A 26,283-nucleotide genomic window follows, 5' to 3' on the forward strand; every position below is an offset into this window, starting at 1 on the left:
TGTTGAACCATCTTTGCATCCCAAGGGTAAATCCCACTTGATCATGTGAATGATCCTTTTAATGTGCTGTTGAATTCAGTTTATTAGTATATTGGTGATTTTTGCATCCTTGTTCATCAAAGATGACATGGTAGCTTGGATTACAGGCGCCCGTCACCATGCCCAACTAATTTTTGTATTTTTAGTAGAGACAGGGTTTCACCGTATTGGCCAGGCTGGTCTTGAACTCCTGACCTCAGGTGATCCACCCACCTCGGCCTCCCAAAGTGCTGAGATTACAGGTGTGAGCCACTGCCCCTGGCCTGCGGTATTTTCTTTTAGGACATTTAACGGATATATTTGATTACTGATAAGACTTTCCATATTAAGTTGATAGTACTTTTTATTCTTGTCTGGGTTTTTATAATTTATTTTATTGGTATCTTCCAAGAAGCATTTGCTATGGTTTGAATGTCCTCTCCAAAACTCTTGTTGAAATTTAATTACCATGGTGACAGTATTAAAGTAGGGGACTAATATAGTTTGAGTCTGTGTCCCCACCCAAATCTCATGTTGAATTGTAATTTCCTTTGTTGGAAATGGGGCCTGGTGGAAGGTGACTGGATTATGGGAGTGGATTTCTCATGAATGGTTTAGCACCAAAACCCTTGGTACTGTCCTCACAATAGTGAGTGAGTTCTTATGTGAGCTGATAATTTAAAAGTGTGTAGTGGTCAGGCACTGTGTCTCCTGCCTGTAACCCCAGCACTTTGGGAGGCCAAGATGGGAGGATCAGTTGAGCCCAGGAGTTTGAGACCGACCTGGCCAACATAGCAAGACCTCGTCTCTATTAAAAAAAATTAAAATAAATAAATACGTAAAAGTGTGTAGTACTGCCCACTCTGCTCTCTTGCTTTCACCGTGTGAAGTGTCTGCTCCCTCCTCCCCCTGCTTTCACCATGTGAAGTGCCTGCACCCACTTTGCCTCCCACCATGAGTGAAAGCTCCCTGAGGCGTCCCCAGAAGCATATGCCACCATTCTTCCTGTACAGCCTGCAGAACTGTGAGCCAGTTAAACCTCGTCTTTTATAAATTACCCAGTCTCAGGTATATCTTTATACCAATGTGAGAATGGTATACATTAAAAGAATGGTATATATTAAAAGAACCTTTTAATGGTTCCTGTATTAGGATTAGGCCATGAGGGCCTTGCCCTCATGAATAGATTAATATCATTATCACAGTAGTGGGTTTGTTACCACAAGAATGTGTTGTTATAAAAATTTTCTGTCCCTTGCTCTCACCCTCACTTGTCTTTCTGCTTTCTGCCATGGGAAGGTGTAGGACAAAGGTCCTCACCAGGAGCCAGCACCTTGATATTGGAATTTTCAGCCTCCATAACTATGAGAAATAAACTTCTTTTCTTTGTAAGTTACCTATCTTGTGGTATTCTGTTAAAGCAAAGCAAAGTGGACTAAGACACCATACCTACAGAGGGCAGCAGAGACATAGCAGTGAATTCTCATAACCTAATTTTTCAGGAAGTGTGAAGGAAATTGGATTTAGGTGAACTTTGTTATGTAATTCTTATATACTTTATGTAGTGACTCCTATGCAAATACAGGCTAATAGACATAATCAATGTAAAGTAATGTGAGTGAGACTCAGGCACATTTGTGAGAAGGTAAACAACAGAAGCTGGCTGGCACAGATAAGAGATCTGAAAGTAGTTCATGTAGTTTTAAAGGAAAAGTAAATGTGGCTTTCAAATTTGAAATATGGATTCATTTTTGTGAAACAGATATTTTGTTTGTGTTCTTATCAGTAAGGGTAGAAAAAATGATTCAGTAACTCGTAGAAGATGGAATTACGGAAAAGTTTAAAAAAACAGGAATAAACAAAATTTTGTACTACATGGGAGTGTATTATAATCTTGCAGAAAGTGATCTGACAAACCTTTAAAAACATTTCTAAATTTAATGTGCATATGTATAATTTTCTGTATTTTTACTTATTTATATAAATTTTTGAAAATAATTCAGTTTTGCTTTTAATCGGTTTTAATAGTGAGTTAGAATAAAATGATATGACTAGATGTGTACTAATTGTTAATGCCTAAGAACTGCCCATTGTTTTCATCTTTTTTCCCAATGTTTTACATTTTAAAATACACATAACATAAAATTTACTATTTTGACCATTTTAAAATGTGCAATTCAGTGGTATTGAGTATCTTCATAATGTTGTGTAACTACCATCACCACCTTCTATCTCCAGAACTCTTTTCATCTTGTAAAATTGAAATTCTGTACTCATTAAACAGTAACTCCTCCTTCTGTCTTTCCCTAGCTCCTGGCAACCACCATTCTACTTTGTGTATGATTTTGACTACTGTAATTACCTCATATGAATAGAATCATATAGTATTTGTTTTTCTGTGACTGGTTTATTTCACTTAGCATAATATCCTTAAGGTTAATCCGTGTTGTTAGAATTTTTTATTTTTATTTTTTGAGATGGAGTCTCACTCTGTTGGCCAGGCTGGAGTGCAGTGGTGCGATCTTGACTCACTGCAACCTCCGCCTCCTGGGTTCAAGTGATTGTTGTGCCTCGGCCTCCTAGTATCTGGGATTATAGGCGCACGCCACCACGCCTAGCTAATTTTTGTATTTTTAGTAGAGACAGGGCTTCACTATGTTGGCCAGGCTGGTCTTGAACTCCTGACCTCAAGTGATCCGCCCACCTCAGCCTCACAAAGTGCTGGGGTTACAGGCATGAGCCACCGAGCCCGGCTAGAATTTCCTTCTTTTTAAAGGCTGAATAATATTCCATTGTATGTTTATACCACATTTTTTACTTAATTTGTGACCTAACATATGGTCTATCCTGGAAAATGTTCTATATTCACTTGAGAAGAATATGTATGCTATTGTTGGGTACAGTGTTGTGTATATGTCTGTCAGATCTAGTTGGTTATTGTCTGAGGTCCTCTGTTTCCTTACTTATCTTCGATCTGGTTATTCTATCCACTATTGAAAGTAGGGTATTGATTTAATCATCTGTTATTTAGAAAGGTCTGTTTCTCCCTTCAATTGTCTGTTTTTCCTTCATGTATTTTTGAGGTCTTTTAATTGGTGCATAAATGTTTATAATTTTTGTCTTCTTGTTGTATCAAATCATGTATTCATATATAATGTCCTTTGTCTCTTGTAACCTTTTTTGATTTAGACTGTTTTCTCTGATGTTAGTATAGCCACCTCTACTCTGTTCTGGTTAGTATTTGCATGGAATATCTTTTTCTGTCTTTTAATTTTCAAACTGTGTCTGTCAGTCTAAAGTCTAGTATAGGCAACATATGGTTGAATCCTCCTCCATTCTGTCAATCTCTGTCTTTTGATTGGAGAGTTTAATCCATTTGAATTTAAATTATTTGTACAGAAGGATTTCTGTCATTTTGTTGTTTGTTGTTTACATAACTTACTGCTTTTTGTGGGGGCCCTCATTTCCTGCATTACTGTCTTCTTTTGTGTTTACTTGATTTTTTTCATGAAATGTTTAAATTCCTTTCTTCTTTCTTTTTTTTTTTTTTTTTTTAATGGAGTCTCTATCGCCCAGGCTGGAGTGCAGTGGCATGATCTTGGCTCACTGCAACCTCTGCCTCCTGGGTTCAAGCAGTTATCCTGCCTCAGCCTCCTGAGGCTGGGATTACAGGCATGTGCCACCACGCCTGGCTCATTTTTGTATGTTTAGTAGAGATGGGGTTCCACAATGTTGGCCCAGCTGGACTCGAACTCCTGACCTCAGGTGATCCACCCACCTTGGCCTCCCAAAATGCTGGGATTACAGGTGTGAGCCACCGCACCCGGCCTCTTTTCTCATTTCTTTTTTTTTTTGAGACAGAGTCTCACTCTGTCACCCGGGCTGGAGTGCAGTGGCACAGTCTCAACTCACTACAACCTCTGCCTCCCGGGTTCAAGCGATTCTCATGCCTCAGCCTCCCTAGTAGCTGAGATTACAGGCGTGTGCCACCATGCCCGGCTAATTTTTGTATTTTTAGTAGAGACGGGGTTTTGCCATGTTGGCCAGGCTGGTCTCAAACTGCCAACCTCAGGTGATCTTCCCGCCTTGGCCTTCCATAGTGCTGGGATTACAGTCATGAGCCACTGTGCCCGCCCTAGTACTTTGAACAACTTTAAAACAGTTGTCATAAAGTCTTGCTCTGGAAGATCTGCCATCAGGTCTTTTGCAAGGACAGTTGTGTTGTTTTATTTTTTTTTTCTTTTGAATGTGTCATACTTTCCTGTATATCTTGTTATTTTTTTGTTGAAAACAGGGCATTTGAATATAATGATGTGGTAAGTCTGGAAATTAGATTCTCCCTCTTCCCCAGCATTTGCTGTTTGTTTTGTTTTGTTTTGAGGCAGAGTCTCACTCTGTTGCCCAGGCTGGAGTGCAGTGGTGTGATCTCGGCTCACTGCAACCTCCACCTCCTGGGTTCAGCCGATTCTCCTGCCTCAGCCTCCCAAGTAGCTGGGATTACAGGTGTGTGCCACCATGCCCAGCTAATTTTTGTGCTTCTTAGTAGAGATGGGGTTTCGCCGTGTTGCCCAGGCTCGTCTCAAACTCCTGACCTCAGGTGATCTGCCCACCTCAGCCTCCCAAAGTGCTGAGATTATAGGCATGAGCTACCATGCCCGGCCTGCTGGTTTTTTTTTTTTTTTTAATGTTACTGTTTTTGTTTATTTTTATTGTTTGAGGCTTGTCTGTATGTGAAGGATCAGCCTGAGGTGTAAGCTTAAGATTCTCTGAGTCTTTTCTAAGCCTGAGTTTTTCTCCAGGAATGTGCAGGAAGTTTCTAATTTTTCCCTTATATACAGTTGCTTTCAAATGCCCTAGTCTTTAACATCTGACTCCCAAAAGGGAAAAAGAGAAAAACTAAATCCTTTAAATCCCCAGCAGTTACTTTGTGGGTGGGGGTGGGGATGGGGGTGGGAGAGGGCTTGTAACAGTGAGTGGAGATGAAGCAACAATGTGTGTCCACCTCTTTGTCCCATTTCTGTGATCAGAAGTAGCATTCAGTGATCAGGGCACCCATGCCCTATATTTGGAAGAGAGGGTCCTTTTTGCCTGTCCTTGGTTGCTGTAAGCTGTGCGCAAGCTGCTCCTTGGAATGCATGCACAACTGCCTGCCTTGGGGCTGAGGGTGGCAAATGGATAGCTGCTACTGTGCTAGTGCTAATACCTGCAAGTGAATAAAATTATATTCAGGCCTTCCCCTGGACGTTAACAAGCCTTCAGTAGATTTCAGAGTTTCAAAATAGTTAAATAGAACAGATTCTGCCAGTGCAATGATCTTCTAGGTAGAGCAACACATGCGTGGTGCTTCCTACTCCACCATCTTCCCAGAATCCTCTGATTGCGTATAAGTTACCTATAGTTGAAAGAGTTTAATTCTGATCATCATACATTTTAGAAACCTCTCATATATGTTTATATAAAAACTGATAAAATTTAGTGCTTGTAAAGGGAATTCTGGAGTTCTTAGTCAAGCTTTTTGTATGATTATATTTTAAAGATTTAATTATAGAAACATTGTACTGAAGTCTATATTCCAGTGTGTTCTTATGGTAAAAAGAAAAGGTTGGAGATTTTATTGAGGAGTCTATATTTTTTTACTGTTATTTTATATTATAACTCATGTATTATATACTGTATCTGTTCATTATCTTAGTATAGCATTTTCGGGCTTTTATTCTCTTTATGAAAGTGAGTAACTGTAGGTACCAATATCAATTGTTGCATCTGTGCCAGAGATTATATTTTATCTTTTCATCATCTCCCTTCTTGTATAGCTGAACTTTAGCTTAAAAGATGCCAGGACAAGGAGTTTGTCAGATTGTTCCTTTTCTTTGCATGAACCTTCTTCCCCTTTCAGTATCACTGGGTCATCTTCTTTCCCTTCATTCCCCTCTTTCTTCTCCATCTTTTCATTTCCCAAATACTTCTGTTTTCTGATATAAGAAGGACTATAACAGAAAAGGATTGCTTTAGGAAATATTGTTACAACTGTGTAATGTTAAAAAGTAGTAAGTTGGCCAGGCACAGTGGCTCACGCCTGTAATCCCAGCACTTTGGGAGGCTGAAGTGGGTGGATCACGAGGTCAGGAGGTCAAGACCATTCTGGCTAACATAGTGAAACCCCGTCTCTAAAGAATACCAAAAAAAATTAGCCGGACATGGTGGCGGGCGCCTGTAGTCCCAGCTACTCAGGAGGCTGAGGCAGGAGAATGGCGTGAACCCGGGAGGCAGAGCTTGCTGTGATCCGGGATTGCACCACTGCACTCCAGCCTGGGCGACAGACTCTGTCTCAAAAAACAAAGTAATAAGTCGGCCAGCGTGGTGGCTCACGCCTGTAATCCCAGCACTTTGGGAGGCCGAGGCAGGCAGATCACGAGGTCAGGAGATTTGAGACCATCCTGGCTAACACAGTGAAACCCCGTCTCTACTAAAAATACAAAAAATTAGCCGGGCGTGTTGGTGGGCGCCTGTAGTCCCAGCTACTCGGGAGGCTGAGGCAGGAGAGTGGCGTGAACCCAGGAGGTGGAGGTCGCAGTGAGCTGAGATCGCGCCGCTGCACTCCAGCCTGGGTGACAGAACGAGATTCCATCTCAAAAAAAAAAAAAAAAGTCACTATGGATGTGACTTTTATAGTCTTCTGGTATTATAAACAATTCGTTGGAGTTGTGCTTTTAATAATTACAGAGGGGCACATGTCGGACTACCTTTCCTGAAAATAACAATGACAACTTTTGGACAAAATATAAAAAAAGTATGTGAAAGCACAGTAGGAGGACAGAAAGTAGGAAGAAACTGAAGGATGTTGACATTTGGAAGATAGAATGGTATAAGATGAGCATTTCATTTTTTGTGGATGTTTCCCAGAGGACAGGACTCGGTCATTGGTTGTGTAGGTGACGGAAGCTTGAATAAAAACCACAAGACAGAGTTAGGGGTGACTCTAGCAGCTAGAAAGTTAGTGAGTATAAAGTAGTCTTTCATAAAGAAGGGTGTCCCAAATTCTGCGTAAAAGTCTTAGGCTAAAATAACTAAAGATATTTCATTTGCACAAGAAAGAGTTCAGAGGGGTATAGCCAACTTACCTACCTATTAAGCAAAAAAAAACTAAATAATCTTCAGAAGAACATAATCAAATCCAGAGTTTCTAAAAATGTACTATGCACAGTGTCCAGAATACAATCCATATTCAGTAGACACACACATACACAAACAGAAAAATGTGACCCATACTTAAGTGAAAAGCCAATTAATTGAGACTGGCCTTGATATGACTCCTATGTTAGAATTAGCAGCTGTTAAAACTCTTCTTAAGGATATATAAAGAAAATATGTACACCATGAATAAACAGATAAGAAACCTCAGCTGAAAAATGGAAACTAGGTAAAAGGACTAAATGAAAATTCTATAGGTAAAAAATACAATATTTCAAATGAAAACTGATTAGAGATTACAGAAGATTAGGAAAAGAAAAGGAGTCATTGAAGTTGCTAGATTCATAGAAGTTATTCTTTCTTAAAAAGTGAAAAAGAGATTTCAAAAAATGAAGCTAGCCTCAGTGGCTGGTAGGACAATATCAAAAGGTCTAACACTTGGAGTCCTAGAAATAGAGGCCAGGGGAAATTGGGTCAAAAAATTCTGGAGAAATTATGGCTGGAAATTTCCCTAAATTGGTAAAAAACATGAATATACATGTTGAAGAAGTTCAGTGAATTCCAAACAAGATAAATACAATAAAATAACACTTAAGTATATTGTAGTGAAGCTGTTGAAAATAATAGACAAAAAATCCTGCCTAGTTGCAGTGGCTTATGCCTGTAATGCCAACACTTGGGGAGGCCAAAGAGGGGTATTGCTTGAGCTAAGGAGTTTGAGACCAGCCTGGGAAACGAAGTGAGACTTCATCTCTACAAAAAGAAAAAAATCTTGAAAGCACCCTGAGAAATGCTAATGAATGGTAGCTGACTTCTTTTTTTTTTATATTATTATTATACTTTAAGTTTTAGGGTACATGTGCACAATGTGCGGGTTTGTTACATATGTATACATGTGCCATGTTGGTGTGCTGCACCCATTAACTCATCATTTAACATTAGGTATACCTCCTAATGCTATCCCTCCCCACTTCCCCCATCCCACAACAGTCCCCGGAGTGTGATGTTCCCCTTACTGTGTCCAAGTGTTCTCATTGTTCAGTTCCCACCTATGAGTGAGAACTGTTTGGTTTTTTGTCCTTGTGATAGTTTGCTGAGAATGATGGTTTCCAGTTTGATCCATGTCCCTACAAAGGACATGAACTCTTCATGTTTTATGGCTGCATAGTATTCCATGGTGGATATGTGCCACATTTTCTTAATCCAGTCTATCATTGTTGGACATTTGGGTTGCTTCCAAGTCTTTGCTATTGTGAATAGTGCCGCAGTAAACATACGTGTGCGTGTGTCTTTATAGCAGCATGATTTATAATCCTTTGGGTATATACCCAGTAATGGGATGGCTGGCTCAAATGGTATTTCTAGTTCTAGATCCCTGAGGAATCGCCACACTGACTTCCACAATGGTTGAACTAGTTTACACTCCCACCAACAGTGTAAAAGTGTTCCTGTTTCTCCACATCCTCTCCAGCACCTGTTGTTTCCTGACTTTTTAATGATCACCATTCTAACTGGTGTGAGATGGTATCTCATTGTGGTTTTGATTTGCATTTCTCTGATGGCCAGTGATGATGAGCATTTTTTCATGTGTTTTTTGGCTGCATAAATGTCTTCTTTTCAGAAGTATCTGTTCATATCCTTCACCCACTTTTTGATGGGGTTGTTTGTCTTTTTCTTGTAAATTTGTTTGAGTTCATTGTAGATTCTGGATATTAGCCCTTTGTCAGATGAGTAGGTTGCGAAAATTTTCTCCCATTTTGTAGGTTGCCTGTTCAGTCTGATGGTAGTTTCTTTTGCTGTGCAGAAGCTCTTTCGTTTAATGAGATCCCATTTGTCAATTTTGGCTTTTGTTGCCATTGCTTTTGGTGTTGTAGACATGAAGTCCTTCCCCATGCCTATGTCCTGAATGGTATTGCCTAGGTTTTCTTCTAGGGTTTTTATGGTTTTAGGTCTAACATGTAAGTCTTTAATCCATCTTGAACTAATTTTTGTATAAGGTGTAAGGAAGGGATCTGGTTTCAGCTTTCTACATATGGCTAGCCAGTTTTCCAGCACCATTTATTAAATAGGGAATCCTTTCCCGAAAACTGGCACAAGACAGGGATGCCCTCTCTCACCACTCCTATTCAACATAGTGTTGGAAGTTCTGGCCAGGGCCATCAGGCAGGAGAAGGAAATAAAGGGTATTCAATTAGGAAAAGAGGAAGTCAAATTGTCTCTGTTTGCAGATGACATGATTGCATATCTAGAAAACCCCATCATCTCAGCCCAACATCTCCTTAAGCTGATAAGCAACTTCAGCAAAGTCTCAGGATACAAAATCAATGTGCAAAAATCACAAGCATTCTTATACACCAATAACAGAAAAACAGAGAGCCAAATCATGAGTGAACTCCCATTCACAATTGCTTCAAAGAGAATAAAATACCTAGGAATCCAAACTTACAAGGGACGTGAAGGACCTCTTCAAGGAGAACTACAAACCACTGCTCAATGAAATAAAAGAGGATACAAACAAATGGAAGAACATTCCATGCTCATGGGTAGAAAGAATCAATGTCGTGAAAATGGCCATACTGCCCAAGGTAATTTATAGATTCAATGCCATCCCCATCAAGCTACCAATGACTTTCTTCACAGAATTGGAAAAAACTACTTTAAAGTTCATATGGAACCAAAAAAGAGCCCACATTGCCAAGTCAATCCTAAGCCAAAAGAACAAAGCCGGAGGCATCACGCTACCTGACTTCAAACTATACTACAAGGCTACAGTAACAGAAACACCATGGTACTGGTACCAAAACAGAGATATAGATCAATGGAACAGAACTGAGCCCTCAGAAATAATGCCGCGTATCTACAACCATCTGATCTTTGACAAACCTGACTTCTTATCAGAAGTAATGCAGGCCAGCAGGCTATAAACACCTTTAAAGTACTGGGAAAATAAAAATCAACTCAGAATTCTATAGCCAAATAAGAAAACATACTTTCTAGCTAAGAAAATCTTTATACTACAAGAAATGTTTAAGGAGATACTTCAAGCTGAAGGAAAGTGTTACCAGCTGAAACTCAGAACTTCAGGAATGAAGAGCACTGCAATTGGTAAAAATGTAAGTCTTCCCCACTCCATTAAGAAATATACAATTGTGACTGTTTAAAGCAGAAATTATAATGTTACAATATGGCATTTATATATGACTGCTGTGTATAAAGGATGAGTCTAGGTTGATGGAGCTATGTGCTTACTGTGGTCTTTATTTTATGAAGGGGTAGAATTAGCTTTAAGTACACTGCAAAGTTAAAGATATACATTATAATTCCTAGAACAAACACTGGAAAAGAAAAAAATGCAAAGAGGTGGTAACTAAAAAACAAGAGAAGTCAAAATGGAATTCTGAAATGTATTTAGAGAAAATGAAAAAAGGTATAAAGGAAGGAACAGCAGAATATAAAACAAATGAGATGTGTGTCAGTCTGCTCTCATACTGCTAATAAAGACATACTCGAAACTGGGTAATTTATGAAGGAAAGAGGTTTAATTGACCCAGTTCAGCATGGCTGGGGAGGCCTCAGGAAACTTACAATCATGGAGGAAGGGGAAGCAAACATGTCCTTCACAGGGTGGCAGCAAGGAACAGAATGAGAGCAAAGTTGGGGGAAAGCCCCTTATAAAACCATCAGATCTCCTTAGAACTCACTCATTATCACGAGAATAGCATGAGGGTAACTGCTCCATGATGCAGTTACCTCCCACCAGGTCCCTTCCACGACATGTGAGGATTATAGGAACTACAATTCAAGATGAGATTTGGGTGGAGACACAGCCAAACCATATCAGGATGTAAAGAAAACAAATAGCAAAATTACAAACCTAGGTCAGGTCTATCAATAATTACCTTAATTGAAAATAGATTAAGTGTTTTATTTGAAGGTAGAGATTCATACATTGGATAGGAAACAAGACTTCCCGTATTCTGTCTACCAGAGATGCATTTTAAAAATAATGACACAGATAGATTGAAAGTAAATGTATGAGAAAAGGTGTAGCATGCAAACAGTAAGTATAAGATGGAGTTGTTATATTAATATTAGATAAGTAGACTTCAAGACAGTACTGGAGATAAAGAATGGCATTTCATAGTGATAAAACTCATTAGAAATACACAGTAATCATAAATTTTTATATACCTAATAAGATCTACAGTCATAGGTGGAAATTTTAACACTACTCTGTAACTTATAGAAAACCTAGACAAAAAAATCAGTTAGAATATAGAAGATCTGTAAAATACTTCAGCCACCTTGACCTAACTGACATTCGTAGAATATCATGGGCAACTAAAATAGAGTGTACATTCTATTCAAGTACACATGATACGCATACCGAGATAAATAATATATGGGTCCTAAAACATGTCTCACTACATTTCAAAAGTTTGAAATCCTAAAGAGTATACTCTGTAACTACAGTAGAATTTAAAGTAGAAACCAATAGCAATAAGATATTCAGGAAAAATCTGAATATTTGGAAGTTAAACAGCACAGTTATCCCTAGTTGATCTATGAATTTAATGTGGTTCAAATCATTTTCTTAGCAGGACTTTTCTCTTTTGGTAGAAATTGACAAGCTGATTATAACATTTATATGAAGATAGAAAGGACCTATGTTATACAAAGCAATCCTGATGATTTACAAGGTGGAAAACTTAAAATTTCCTTATTTCAAGATTTACTCTAATAATACAGTAATGAAGACTGTGATATCAGCATAAGGATATAAAAGCATATAAATGGAGCAGAACAGAGAACTGATAAATTATTTTTAACAAAGAAAGCTATCCAATGAGGGAAAAGATAGGCTTTTAAATAAAAAGTGCTGGAACAACTAGACATCTGTATGGGTGAAAGTTCACCTTGACTCCCTACCTCACATGGTACCCAAAAGATAAATCAAGATGAATCATAGATCTAAATGTTGAAGCTAAAGTATAAAGCTTTTAGAATAAACAAAGAACAGGCAAAGGTTTCCTTGATAGGATACAGAAAGCAGCAACTGTTTTAAAGAAAACACCTAACACTCTATCAACTTCTTCAAAATAAAAAACTTCTGCTCATTAAGAGACATGAAGAAAATAATAGCAAAACCTGTATCTGTAAAGGACTTGTATTAAGACTATGTAAAGAAATTCTACAACTGAACAATGAAAATATAACTTGATTAATTGGAGAAGGATTAGTACAGACACTTCATAAATGATGCTATATTGAATGGCCAGTGAACACATGAAAATGTTACTAAACATCGTCAATTATTAAGGAAATACAAAAGTAAACTGCAAGGAGGTGCTGCTTTACTTGTCCCATTAGCTTAAAGAGTAATACTACCATATATGTAGAGCGATGAGAACTCTTATAAAATTAAGAGTTTTTCTACCCTAACCCATGACTTAGCAATTCTACTCCTAGTTATTTACTTAATAGAAAAAGAAAACACATCTACAAGATTTGTTCAAAAGTGTTTATAATAGGCCGAAACTGGACACAGCTCATATACCCACCAGTTGGAGACTGGATCAACAAATAGGTATAGTCATAAATGGAATACAACTTAGCAATGATAAGGAACACTGTCTTGGTACATCAACAACATAATGAATTTCAAATACATGGTAGGTGAAAGAAACCTTACACAAAAGAGTACATTCTGTATTCCATTTACATCGAGTTCTAGAACAGGCAAAATTGATACATAATGGAAGAAAAAGCAGTGCTGTCTTCGATAGTGGGGTGGGGATTAATTGCAAAAAGTCTTAGAGGAACTTGCTGGGTGATAGGAAATATTTTATTTCTTGTTTGGAGTTTGAGTTCAGTGCTATATGTATATGTTAAAACTTATCAAATGGTATGTCTTTTATTGTATATAAAACCTACTGAAAAAAGTAAATACATATTAATAGAAATATACATTGAATTCTTGTTATTGATGTTCATGCTGAGATATAAGGGGATGATGTGTACTGTCATCTGCAACTTTGAAATGCATCGAAAAGTAAGATGGATTGGTGGAGCCAAGATGGCTGAATGGGAACAGCTCCAGTCTAGAGCTCCCAGCTTGAGCGACGTAGAAGACGAGTGATTTCTGCATTTCCAACTAAGGTACTGGGTTCATCTCACTGGGGAGTGTCAGAAAGTTGGTGCAGGACAGTGGGTACAGTGCGCCCAGTGTGAGCCGAAGCAGGGTGAGGCATCACCTCACCCAGGAAGCACAAGGGGTCAGGGAATTCCCTTTCCTAGATGGAGAAAGGGGTGACAGATGGCACCTGGAAAATTGGGTCACTCCCACCCTAATACTGCGCTTTTCCAATGGTCTTAGCAAATGGCACACCAGGAGATTGTATCCCACGCCTGGCTCGGAGGGTCCTACACCTGCGGAGCCTTGCTCATTGCTAGCACAGCAGTCTGAGATCAAACTGCAAGGCAGCAGCGAGGCTGGGGGAGGGGCGCCCACAATTGCCAAGGCTTGAGTAGGTAAACAAAGCCACGGGGAAGCTGGAACTGGATGGAGCCCACCACAGTTCAAGGAGGCCTGCCTGCCTCTGTAGACTCCACCTCTGGAGGCAGGGAATAACCAAGCAAAAGGCAGCAGAATCCTCTGTAGACTTAAATGTCTGCAGCTTCGAAGAGAGTAGTGGTTCTCCCAGCACGCAGCTGGAGGTCTGAGAACAGAAAGACTGCCTCCTCAAGTGGGTCCCTGACCCCCGAGTAGCTTAACTGGGAGGCACCCCCTAGTAGGGGCAGACTAACACCTCACATGGCCGGGTACTCCTCTGAGACAAAACTTCCAGAGGAACGATCAGGCAGCAACATTTCCTGCTCACCAGTATCCGCTGTTCTGCAGCCTCCACTGCTGATACTCAGGGAAACAGGGTGTGGAGTGGACCTCCAGCAAACTCCAGCAGACCTGCAGCTGAGGGTCCTGACTGTTAGAAGGAAAACTAACAGAAAGGATATCCACTCCAAAACCCCATCTGTACGTCACTATCATCAAAGACGCAAAGGTAGATAAAACCACAAAGATGGAGAAAAAACAGAGCAGAAAAACTGGAAACTCTAAAAATCAGAGCGCCTCTCCTCCTCCAAAGGAACACAGCTCCTCACCAGCAACGGAACAAAGCTGGACGGAGAGTGACTTTGACGAGTTGAGAGAAGAAGGCTTCAGACGATCAAACTACTCCGAGCTAAAGGAGGAAGTTCGAACCCATGGCAAAGAAGTTAAAAACCTTGGAAAAAAACAAGACAAATGGCTAACTAGAATAACCAATGCAGAGAAGTCCTTAAAGGACCTCATGGAGCTGAAAACCACAGCATGAGAACTACGTGACGAATGCACAAGCCTCAGTAGCCGATTCGATCAACTGGAAGAAAGGGTATCAGTGATGGAAGATGAAATGAATGAAATGAAGTGAGAAGAGAAGTTTAGAGAAAAAAGAATTAAAAGAAACAAACAAAGCCTCCAAGAAATATAGAACTATGTGAAAAGACCAAATCTACGTGTCATTGGTGTACCTGAAAGTGACAGGGAGAATGGAACCAAGTTGGAAAACACTCTGCAGGATATTATCCAGGAGAACCTCCCCAATCTAGCAAGGCAGGCCAACATTCAAATTCAGGAAATACAGAGAACGCCACAAAGATACTCGTCGAGAAGAGCAACTCCAAGACACGTAATTGTCAGATTCACCAAAGTTGAAATGAAGGAAAAAATGTTCAGGGCAGCCAGAGAGAAAGGTCGGGTTACCCACAAAGGGAAGCCCATCAGACTAACAGTGGATCTCTCGGCAGAAACTCTACAAGCCAGAAGAGAGTGGGGGCCAATATTCAACATTCTTAAAGACAAGAATTTTCAACCCAGAATGTCATATCCAGCCAAAGTAAGCTTCATAAGTGAAGCAGAAGTAAAATCCATTACAGACAAGCAAATGCTGAGAGATTTTGTCACCACCAGGCCTGCCCTAAAAGAGCTCCTGAAGGAAGCACTGAACATGGAAAGGAACAACCAGTACCAGCCACTGCAAAAACATGCCAAATTGTAAAGACCATCAATGCTAGGAAGAAACTGCATCAACTAATGAGCAAAATAACCAGCTAACATCATAATGACAGGATCAAATTCACACATAACAATATTAACCTTAAATGTAAATGGGCTAAATGCTCCAATAAAAAGACACAGACTGGCAAATTGGATAAAGAGTCAAGACCCATCAGTGTGCGGTATTCAGGAAACCCATCTCACGTGCAGAAGACACACACAGGCTCAAAATAAACGATGGAGGAAGATCTACCAAGGAAATGGAAAACAAAAAAGGCAGGGGTTGCAATCCTAGTCTCTGATAAAACAGACTTTAAGCCAACAAAGATCAAAAGAGACAAAGAAGGCCATTATGTAATGGTAAAGGGATCAATTCAACAAGAAGAGCTAACTATCCTAAATATATATGCACCCAATACAGGAGCACCCAGATTCATAAAGCAAGTCCTTAGAGACCTACAAAGATACTTAGACTCCCACACAATAATAATGGGAGACTTTAACACCCCACTGTCAACATTAGACAGATCAATGAGACAGAAAGTTAACAAGGATATCCAGGTATTGTACTCAACTCTGCACCAAGCGGACCTAATAGACATCTACAGAACCCTCCACCCCAAATGAACAGAATATACATTCTTCTCAGCACCACACCGCACTTATTCCAAAATTGACCACATAGTTGGAAGTAAAGCACTCCTCAGCAAATGTTAAAAGAACAGAAATTATAACAAACTGTCTCTCAGACCACAGTGCAATCAAACTAGAACTCAGGATTAAGAAAGTCACTCAAAACTGCTCAACTACATGGAAACTGAACAACCTGCTCCTGAATGACTACTGGGTACATAACGAAATGAAAGCAGAAATAAAGATGTTCTTGGAAACCAACGAGAGCAAAGACACAACATAACCAGAATCTCTGGGACACATTCAAAGCAGTGTGTAGAGGGAAATTTATAGCACTAAATGCCCACAAGAGAAAGCAGGAAAGATCTAAAATTGACACCCTAACATCACAATTAAAAGAACTAGAGAAGCAAGAGCAAACACATTCAAAAGCTAGCAGAAGGCAAGAAATAACTAAGATCGGAGCAGAACTGAAGGAAATAGAGACATAAAAAACCCTTCAAAAAATCAATGAATCCAGGAGCTGGTTTTTTGAAAAGATCAACAAACTTGATAGGCTGCTAGAAAGATTACTGAAAGAGAAAAGAGAGAAGAATCAAATAGATGCAATAAAAAATGATAAAGGAGATATCACCACCAATCCCACAGAAATACAAACTACCATCAGAGAATACTATAAACACCTCTACGCAAATAAACTAGAAAATCTAGAAGAAATGGGTAAATTCCTGGACACATACACCCTCCCAAGACTAAACCAGAAAGAAGTTGAATCTCTGAATGGACCAATAACAGGCTCTGAAATTGAGGCAATAATGATAGCTTACCAACCAAAAAAAGTCCAGGACCGGATGAATTTACAGCCGAATTCTACCAGAGGTACAAGGAGGAGCTTGTACCATTCCTTCTGAAACTATTCCAATGAATAGAAAAAGAGGAAATCCTCCCTAACTCATTTTATGAGACCAGCATCAGCCTGATACCAAAGCCCGGCAGAGACACAGCCAAAAAAGAGAATTTTAGACCAATATCCCTGATGAACATCGATGCAAAAATCCTCAATAAAATACTGGCAAACCAAATCCAGCATCACATGGAAAAGCTTATCCACCATGATCAAGTGGGCTTCATCCCTGGGATGCAAGGCAGGTTCAACATATGCAAATCGATAAACGTAATCCATCATATAAACAGAACCAACGAGTAAAACCACATGATTATCTCAATAGATGCAGAAAAGGCCTTTGACAAAATTTAACAACGCTTCATGCTAAAAACTCTCAATAAATTAGGTATTGATGGGACGTATCTCAAAATAATAAGAGCTATTTATGACAAACCCACAGCCCATATCATACTGAATGGGCAAAAACTGGAAGCATTCCCTTTGAAAACTGGCACAAGACAGGGATGCCCTCTCTCGCCACTCCTATTCAACATAGTGTTGGAAGTTCTGGCCAGGGCAATCAAGCAGGAGAAGGAAATAAAGGGTATTCAGTTAGGAAAAGAGGAAGTCAAACTGTCCCTGTTTGCAGATGATACGATTGCATATTTATAAAACCCCATCGTCTCAGCCCAAAATCTCCTTAAGCTGACAGGCAACTTCAGCAAAGTCTCAGGATACAAAATCAATGTGCAAAAATCACAAGTATTCTTATACACCAATAACAGAGAAAGAGAGAGCCAAATCATGAGTGAACTCCCATTCACAATTGCTTCAAAGAGAATAAAACACCTAGGAATCCAACTTATAAGGGATTTGAAGGACCTCTTCAAGGAGAACTACAAACCACTGCTCAATGAAATAAAAGAGGATACAAACAAATGGAAGAACATTCCATGCTCATGGACAGGAAGAATCAGTATCATGAAAATGGCCATACTGCCCAAGGTAATTTATAGATTCAGTGCGATCCCCATCAAGCTACCAATGACTTTCTTCACAAAATTGGAAAAAACTACTTTAAAGTTCATATGGAACCAAAAAAGAGCCCTAATTGCCAAGTCAATCCTAAGCTGAAAGAACAAAGCTGGAGGCATCGTGCTACCTGACTTCAAACTGTACTACAAGGCTACAGTAACCAAAACTGCATGGTACTGGTACCAAAACAGAGATATAGATCAATGGAACAGAACAGAGCCCTCAGAAATAATGCCACATATCTACAACCATCTGATCTTTGACAAACCTGACAAAAACAAGAAATGGGAAATAGATTCCCTATTTAATAAATGGTGCTGGGAAAAGTGGCTAGCCATATGTAGAAAAGTGAAACTGGATCCCTTCCTTACACCTTATACTAAAATTAATTCAAGATGGATTAAAGACTTAAATGTTAGACCTGAAACCATAAAAACCCTAGAAGAAAACCTAGGCAATACCATTCAGGACATGGGCATGGGCAAGGACTTCGTGTCTAAAACACCAAAAGCAATGGCAATGAAAGCCAAAATTGACAACTAGGATCTAATTAAACGAAAGAGCTTCTGCACAGCAAAAGAAACTACCGTCTGAGTGAACAGCAACCTACAGAATGGGAGAAAATTTTTAGTCTGCTCATCTGACAAAGGGCTAATATCCAGAATCTACAATGAGCTCCAACAAATTTTCAAGAAAAAAACGCCATCAGAAAGTGGTCGAAGGATATGAGCAGACACTTCTCAAAAGAAGACATTTATGCAGCCAAAAGACTTGAAAAGATGCTCGTCATCCCTGGCCATCAGAGAAATGCAAATCGAAACCACAATGAGATACCATCTCACACTAGTTAGAATGGCAGTCATTAAGAAGTCAGGAAACAACAGGTGCTGGAGAGGATGTGGAGAAATAGGAACACTTTTACACCGTTGGTGGGACTGTAAACTAGTTCAACCATTGTGGAAGTCAGTGTGGCGATTCCTCCGGGATCTACAACTAGAAATACCATTTGAGCCAGCCATCCCATTACTGGGTATATACCCAAAGGATTGTAAATCATGCTGCTATAAAGACACATGCACATGTATGTTTATTGGGGGACTATTCACAATCGCAGAGACTTGGAGCCAAGCCAAATGTCCAACAATGATAGACTGGATTAAGAAAATGTGGCACATATACACCATGGAATACTATGCAGCCATAAAAAAGGATGAGTTCATGTCCTTTGTAGGGACGTGGATGAAGGTGGAAACCATCATTCTCAGCAAACTATCACAAGGACAAAAAACCAAACAGCGCATGTTCTCACTCATAGGTGGGAATTGAAAAGTGAGAACACAGGGGCACAAGAAGGGGAACATCATACGCTGGGGCCTGTTGTCGGGTGGGCGCAGGGTGGAGGGATAGCATTAGGAGGTATACCTAATGTTAAATGACGAGTTACTGTGTGCAGCAGACCAACATGGCACATGTATACATATGTAACTAACCTGCACATTGTGTGCATGTACCCGAAAACTTAAAAGTATAATAAAAAAAGAAGAAGAAGAGAAAAAAAAAAGAAAAGTAAGGTGGATTAATGGATAGAGAAATGTGATAAACTGGTCATAGGTAAATAATAACAATTGTAAAGCCTTGATGATGTATATATTGGTTTTTGCTAGTATCTCTAAAAAATTTCTGGTCAAAATTTGCATAATATTCTGTGTGAAAAATCTTCTCAGGGAACATAGACCTGTGTTTTTGTATTTATGTAAGTAGTTGTCATATAATTCTTTTATCTTAGAGAATCTGAAGTTTCCAATGTGAGTGTACAGTGTCTCACCACCACCTGAGTTTATTTCTGGTTGTTGTAATGCAGTACAATTGATAATGAAATTTTTTTGATGTTTTTGCCGTAGACATGGAATGTATAGTGCTCTAGCTTTTACTTTTTGAGAGACAGAAAAAGGCCCTGAGCATTGGTGTTGTGTCAATCATCCTAGGCTCAGATCTCCATTCTACCTCTCACTGAATGCTTGGCCTTAAGCAGGTATTTAACTTTTTTTTAGATCCAATTGGTTTGTCTGTTAAATGCCTTCAGTAACATATTCCTCACATAGTTGCTTTGAAGATTGGTGAGTCATGGCACAGCACACAGCTGAACATAGAAGACATTCAAGCAATGCCAGATTCCTTTAGGGTGCAGGTAGACATTCCTAGGGTTTGTAATAGATTTAGAAGTAGAATTAGTCTTCTACTTCTTCAGATCTCCTTTGAGGTCTGAGTGACTACAGAACCCATGGACACCTTTATTTACGAAATGCTGTGTTTCTTGTGTCTAAGGCCTGATTGCATCTTGATTGGAAACTATTAGTTAAACATTTATAGGAAATCATACTGTAACTTTTGTATAAGCTAAAAATTATTTTCTTGAATTTTAGTTTATTAGTCTTAGTTAATACTATAACCTTTACAGTGCTAAAAAGTTATAATCCAATTGTGTTCTCTGGTGACATTAACTGAAATACATGTTCTTTTCTAGAGACCTTATTCTGTAAATCATAATAAAAAATTTCTTATGAAATTAAGTCTTTATAGATACCTCATTTAATTCTTACCATTCTATTAATAAAATACATTTTTATATTACTTATATGTATTGAGTATCTTGTCTGAAATCACACAACTAGAAAGTAGAAAGTTGTCATTTGAACACAACTCTGTGTGATTCTTAACCTTGTTTTCTTAGCCATTTTGCTGAATGGCCTTTCCTTCTTTCCCCTATCCCCCATCCCCCATCCCCCATTTCCATGTATGTGTATGTTGTCATTCTCTACTAGCTTTTTCTTCTTATGTACAAATAGGTCAGATGTCTACATTTAAATAAACAGCATCTTTAACCCTGCTGCTCCCATACTCAAGACAAATTGACAAGTATGTTATTATCTGTGCTGTGAAGTGAAATTAGATCTTTTGATTTCAACATCAAAACCTTATAAGATGTTTTATCTTTTTTAGAAGTCCTTAATCACAAGTTAGAGCAATTAACATCTATATTACTAATAATATTTCCAGTAGTATGGATGCTTTGGTTATGGTTAAATGGTTCTGAAATCTACACCTGAGATGCTTCCCTTAAAGGGGCTTTTTGGCCAGTTCACCAATTACTTGGAAGAGGAAGAGGAAGTCTAGGTTGATTATATTGCTTTGAGTTAGAATATCTGAGAAAGTGGTACTTATATTAGTTTGCTAGTGCTGTGATGATAAAGTACTACATACTGGATGGCTTCAATAACAGAACTTTATTTTCTCACAGTCCTAGAGGCTGGAAGATCGTCAGGGACAAGTCCAGGTGCTGGCAGAGTTGATTTCTCCTGAGGCCTCTCTCTGTGGCTTGCAAGGTGGCTGTGTCTTGACATGGCCTCTTCTCTGTGTGTCCCTCCCCCTTCTTATAAGGATGTCAGTCAGATTGGATTAGGGCCCACCCTAACGGCAGCATTTTAACATTCACCTATTTAAAGACCTTATCTCTAAGAACATTACATTCTGAGGACCTGAGACTTTCAGTGTATAAATTTGGGAGGACACAATTTAGCCTATAATAGTGCTATAAAGAGAAGTTCAAAAATGAAGATGGAGATTTTATTTTTTAAGCAAAAAAATAAGTTTGCTTTTAGAGTGTTAAATTGGGAATGTACACTAGATAGTTGATGTTGTCACTTGGGATTTGGAAGAGAACACAAGGTTGGTTGCTTGATTTGGAAAGCATTTGCTTAGAGGTAGTATATTAAAATTAGAGCAACATAAGGAAATTGATTTTTCTACACATTTCTGGGACAAGAGGAAAAAGTAGTATAAGTAATCGTAAAAAATTCTTAGAAAGTATGAAGAAAGGAGCCCACAAGAGAAATTTGAAGGATAAGATTTGTTTCTCATGGACTTATTTCAGTTGGTCAGTTTATTTTCCTTTTTTTAAATGCCAGAAAATGTAAAACATCAATTGTAATGAAAATGTTTTTCAGATTAGAAATATTTTGGAAGGAATTTACTTAAAACAAGTTACTGATCTAACCAACTTCTTGAGTTCCAAAGCCATGGAGACATCTTACGGTGCTCCAGACAATCTATCCCTTTTTCTGTCCCTGGCAGCTGTAGCTTCAACATTCGAGACAGAGTTATGTGAGATTTGTGCTCTTTCTTTGAGAGTGGAGGACTCTTCTGGGCATGGGTGCCTGATGTCCTGAGGTGGGATCATTGCCTCCTCTTTCTGTTTTCCCCAAATGCCTCTGCAATGACTAGGTTGTTGAAATTTTCCTGGCCCTAAGCACTATTTTAGGGGATCTAAGAGGAAGAAAGAAGTCTTCCAGCACACCTAAAGGTGACAGGAAGATAATGGCAATTTGACTGTCCTTTCTTTTGACCATCTCTATCTTTTTCCAAAATAAGCTTCATCCACGCTTTTTTTTTCTTTTAAGACAGGGTCTGGCTTTGTTTCTCACAATGGACTGCAGTGGTGTGATCTCACAGCTCACTGCAGCCTCCACCTCCCCAGTCTCAGGTGATCCTCCCACCTCTGCCTCCCAAGTAGCTAAGACTAGTGGTGCATGCCACCACGCCCTGCTCGTTTCTGTATTTATTTATTTATTTATTTTATTTTTTTCTAGAGAGACAAGGTTTTGCCATGTTGCCCAGACTGGTCTCAAATTCTTGAGCTCAAGCCATCTGCCTGTCTCAGCCTCCCAAAGTGCTGGGATTTCAGGCATGAGCCACCACACGTAATTTCTTTTATGTAATAATGGAAAGTGCAACTCTTTTCTTTAAAGAATGTTTGCTTTCAGCCTTGCCACGTACATACACATCTTTAGCAACATCCAGTTTGTTACCAGGTCTCTCAGTTTACTTTTTAAAAATTTTACTTTATTGAGGTGAAATTCACATAGCATCAAATTAACATTCAAAAGTGAATAATTCAGTGGCACTTGGTGGATTCACAATGTTTTGCAACTAATACCTGTATCTCATTGTAAAACATTTCATCACTCTGGAAGGAGACACTATACATCCATTCCGTATTCCCCACCTCATCTCAGTCCTTGGTAACACCAGTCTGCTTTCTGTCTCTGTAGTTTTACCTGTTCTGTTATTTCACATAAATGGAAATCATATAGCACGTGACCTTTTGTGTCTGGCTTCTTAACAAAATGTTTTTGAGGTTCCTCCACATTGTAGCATGTATCAGTACTTCATTCCTTTTTATAGCTGGATAATGTTCCATTGACTGTATATGCCACACGTTGTTTAGCCATTCATCCACTGATGTGTATTTATTTCCTCCCTTTGGCTACTGTGAATAGAGCTGCTAGAACCCTGGTTTACACATTTCGGAGTACCTGTTTTCAGTTCTCTTGGATATATATGAAGGAGTGAAATTGCTGGACTATATGGTAATTTTATGTTACTCTTTGAAAAACTACCTGTTTTCTGCAGTGACTGAACCATTTTACATTCCTGTTAGCAACGCACAAAGGTTTCAGTTTCTCCACATCCCTTGCCAGCACTTACATTATGGTCTCTTCTACCCACTTAAAAAAAAAAATCCTAGTGGCTGTGAAATGATACCTTATTAAGGTTTTGGTTTGCAATTCTCTAATAGCTAATGATGATGAGCACTGTTTCATGTGGTGGTTAGTGATCTGAATATCTTCTTGGAAAAAATATCTATTCAAGTTTTTTGTTGATTTCTTTTTCTGGTTGTGTTGTAAGAGAATGATCTATATATTCTGGATACTAGACCCTTGTCAAATATATGACTGGCAAATGTTTTCTCATATTCAGTAGGTGGTTTTTTCACTTTTTTTTTTTTTTTTGAGACAGGGTTTTAATTCTGTTGCCCAGCTAGAGTGCACTGGCACAATCATGGCTCACTATAGCACTACAGCCTCAACTTCCCCAGGCTCAGGTAATTCTCCCACCTCAGCCTCTCGAGTAGCTGGGACTATAGGCACGCACCAGCACACTTGGCTAATTTTTTCCCCCTCGAGGCAGAGTCCTGTTCTGTTGCCCAGGTTGGAGTGGAGTGGCGCAATCTTGGCTCATTACAACCTCCACCTCCTGTATTTAAGTGATTCTCCTGTCTCAGCCTCCCAAGTAGCTGGGATTACAGGCACGTGCCACCATGCCTGGCTAATTTTTGTATTTTTAGTAGACACGGGGTTTCACCATGTTGGCCAGGCTGATCTCAAACTCCTGACCTCAGGTGATCCACTTGTCTTGGCCTCCCAAAGTGCTGGGATTATAGGCATAAGCCACTACACCTGACCTGATTTTTGTATTTTTGTAGAGATAGGGTTTCGCCATGTTGCTCAGGCTTGTCTTGAACCCCTGAGCTGAAGCGATCCACCCACCTTGGCCTTCGAAAGTGCTGGGATTACAGGCATGAGCCACGACCCCTGGCCGTGTTTTTTTTTTTTTTTTCACTTTTTTGACAATATTCTTGGATGCACAATAGTTTTTAGTTTTGAAAAAAGTTCAGTTTATCTATTATTTCTTCTGTTGCTCATAATCTTGGTGTCATATCTAAGAAACAGTTGCCAAATCCACGATCATGAAGATCTATTATCTATGTTTTCTTAGGTTTTAGCTCTTCTATTTAGGCCATTGATGTATTTTGAATTAATTTTTGTGTATGGTGTGAGGCAGGTGGTCCAACTACATTTTTTTTTTTTTAAAGAGATAAAGTCTTGCTCTGTCACTCAGGCTGGAATGCAGTGGCATTATCATAGCTTACTGCAGCCTTGAACCTCTGGGCCCAAGTGATCCGCTCACCTCGACCTCTCAAATAGCTAAGACTTCACCAAGACTGGCTAATTTTTTTTTTTTTTTTTTCCAGAGATGGGGTCTTGCTATGTTACCCAGGTTGTTCTCAAACTCCTGGCTTCAAGTGATCCTCCCACCTAAGCCTCCCAAAGTGTTGGTGATAACAAGCGTGAGCCACCACGTTGGGTACCAACTTCATTTTTTTGAATATGGAAATCCGGTTGTCCCAGCACCATTTGTTGAAAAGATTATTCTTTCCTTACTGGCAGGTCGTGACACCCTTGTTTAGTGTATTGTATCTCTTATGCAGAGCATACAGTGGAATCTTCACTTTTTTATCCTGCATGACAGTCTCTACCTTTGGCTGGGTTAATTTATGTACATTTAATGTTATTGTTGATATAGTTGCATCTATGTACACCAGTTTACTTTTTCTTTTTCTAAATGTTTCAGGGTTTTTTTTTCTCAAGTCTTTCCTCATTTCTTTTACTTTAAAGCAATATTTTCTTTGGCAATATTTAGTTCTTCTAATGTCATTTTCACAATTTTTTTTTTCTTCTTGGAGACAGCATCTTGCTCTGTTGCACAGGCTAGAGTGCAGTGGCAGAATGTTGGCTCATGGCAAACTCCACTTCCTGGGTTCAAGCAATTCTCGTGCCTCAGTCTCCTGAGTAGCTGGGATTACAGGCATGCGCCACCACGCCTAGCTAATTTTTTTTTTTTTTTTTTTTTTGAGATGGAGTCTCACTCTGTCGCCCAGGCTGGAGTGCAGTGGTGCAATCTCAGCTCACTGCAACCTCCGCCTCCCGGGTTCATGCCATTCTCCTGCCTCAGCCTCCCGAGTAGCTGGGACTACAGGCACCCGCCACCACGCCCGGCTGATTTTTTTGTATTTTTAGTAGAGATGGGGTTTCACTGTGTTAGCCAGGATGGTCTCGATCTCCTGACCTCATGATCCGCCCGCCTCAGCCTCCCAAAGTGCTGGGATTACAGGCGTGAGCCACCGCGCCCGACCCAATTTTTGTATTTTTTTGTAGAGACAGGGTTTCACCATGTTGGCCAGGCTGGTCTCTAACTCCTAGCCTCAAGTGGTCTGTCCACCTTGGCCTCGCAACGTGTTGTATTACAGGTGTGAGCCACTGTACCCAGCCTACAATATGTTTTCGAGTGAGATTTCATGTGTTGCTTTAGTGCTTATCATGTACATCTCAACCAAATCTTCCTTAGATTTGTTACTAGTTTTATGCCAGTCACGCATAGAAACATTACCACTATATGGCTCTACTTTCTCTTCCTCCTTTTTATGCTATTATTGTTATACATATTGTATCTGTTATAATTATTAGTATAATTTTGTCTTTTATAGAAGGGAAAAGAAAGGAGAGCAAGTATACGTTTATAGTGTTAGATGACCCTTCTTATTTACCATTTTGTGTTCTCTTCATTGGTTCCTATGGAATCCTGTTACCATCTGGTGGTGTTTCCTTAGTTTGGTAAAGCTTTGTTCCCACCCACCACTCTTCTGTTACTCACAGATATATGACATTTCTATATGTTATAGGTACAATAGTACAATTACGTACATATTTTGTGCAGTTTTTTAAAATCAGCTAAGAAAACAAATACG

At 39.3% G+C, this 26,283-nt stretch overlaps 1 protein-coding gene across 31 annotated transcripts in view; it reads left to right on the forward strand.

Moving 5' to 3' along the window:
• The window catches only part of SPIDR (scaffold protein involved in DNA repair), a 475,230-nt gene that overhangs the window by 43,856 nt on the left and 405,091 nt on the right, over positions 1–26,283 (forward strand). The gene's annotated exons all lie outside the window — the stretch shown is intronic.

This window comes from Pan troglodytes, chromosome 7 (genome assembly GCF_028858775.2).
Source record: "Pan troglodytes isolate AG18354 chromosome 7, NHGRI_mPanTro3-v2.0_pri, whole genome shotgun sequence".
Taxonomy (NCBI): Eukaryota; Metazoa; Chordata; class Mammalia; order Primates; family Hominidae; genus Pan; species Pan troglodytes.